Here is a 1,761-nt window from a genome sequence, read left to right as displayed (position 1 = left end):
AGATGAATGGAAAAGGAAGGCAGAAGCAGCTGTATATTTTCAAGTGACACAGAACTGATCTTATGCCAGAGAGAAAAAAAAAGTCAGTCTACACTGACTGCAAGTAATACCACTGTCACCTAATTTGCTAAGGACAACTTTTCAAAGAAAGTTTCACGAGAGGTAGAAGACTTAATAGTCAAATCAAAACCTCTTTCCGTTGATAGGTTTTTACCTCCAGAGTTAGGGACATGTTCTTTGCCTTACTAGGAATTTATCTGTCCTTTTGAATTCTTGAGGACCAGATAAGGGAGAGGAGTATGCTTCCTGTTTTCAGTTTTCTCAGATATTAATAATTTACTATGTTGTATTTGCAATATATATTAGAAACATAAAATCATATAGCTGTAAATATAGACTACCATGAGAGCTTGCAAGTACCAAATCTAGCTTAAGAAGGCTATATCAAATCTGTAAATAAAATTAAAGTTTTTTTTTTGTAGGAAAATCCTAATATCTGTGATAAAAGTACCAATGAAATTCTCCTTGTGGGTTATTAGCATGCTATTTACTTGAAGTAACTTAATACTTACAATAAAGACAGTACATTTATTACTTGGCTCATTACCTTATAGCAACACACAATAGTTCCAGGTAAGAGGATACAAATATAAAACACAATAAAAAGAATCAGAATGTATCTGGAGGTTTTTTATTAGGGGCAAACATTTCCATGCCAACCACAAATATCTCATTATCAGTTGGTAGATACATTGTCCCAAGTATCTTTGTTAAATAGTAATCCAAGGTGAATCCTAAAAGTTAGCAAAATAAATTGTAAAAATGAAGACATTTCCCAGCATATAAAACCAATGAGTTTCAACAGTTTTTAATATGAGGATCTAATAACATTATTTTTCACATAAATAGTTATTAATATAAAAACCAAAATTAGTAGAGATGATATACAGATGATATTGTACTTTTCCATAATAAACATGTTTAATATTTTTATGACTCCTCATTAGTATTACAAAATAAACTTTACTGACAAAACTTTTAAAATTTCAGAAAATAGACATGAAAAGGTTGACAATGTATATAAATAATTTAAAATATTATCATAGGCATGGAAATGTGGGACATAATCATCTTCAACATAAGGAAATGCTATAAAAGCAGGGAGTTGTCAAAAATAGAGTACAAAAAAGACATTCTGAAACAAAATGAAAAAATCAAGATCTTGTAGGAATGATATCACCTTTTAATGTATGACAGATACTGAAATGCCAAAGGGAAAATGAACAGAACTATTTCTGGCCATGGAAGTGGAGATAATGGACAGAGGTAGCTTAAAAATGCAAAGTGACATAGCAAATTAACTTACCACCTCCTTCAAATAAAAATAAGAATCTCTTGGGGATTTAAGCACCATTAGCAGACGATCTTATAGGCAGTTAATGAAATGCTTGCATTTCAATGGAAAACTATTTCAATGGTGAAAATGACATAGGAATCAGAAGCATATTCTGCTGAGACTCAAGGAAGTTAACACTCTCCGAACTGGAAAAAACATTTCATAAGAAGGCATATAAAGTTAAAAACCAAATCAAATTTGTTATGAGAATACTCCATGCCTAGTGAAATAGCACACACACACACACACACACACACACACACATGCATACACGCACACACATGCACACACACGGACTACATCTTCTTTTTTTTTTTTTAAAGATTTTATTTATTTATTTAACAGAGATAGAGAAAGACAGCGAG

The sequence above is a fragment of the Ursus maritimus genome, unplaced genomic scaffold, assembly GCF_017311325.1.
Source record: "Ursus maritimus isolate PB19 unplaced genomic scaffold, ASM1731132v1 scaffold_17, whole genome shotgun sequence".
Lineage (NCBI taxonomy): Eukaryota > Metazoa > Chordata > Mammalia > Carnivora > Ursidae > Ursus > Ursus maritimus.
Note: the sequence above shows the minus strand (reverse complement) of the source record.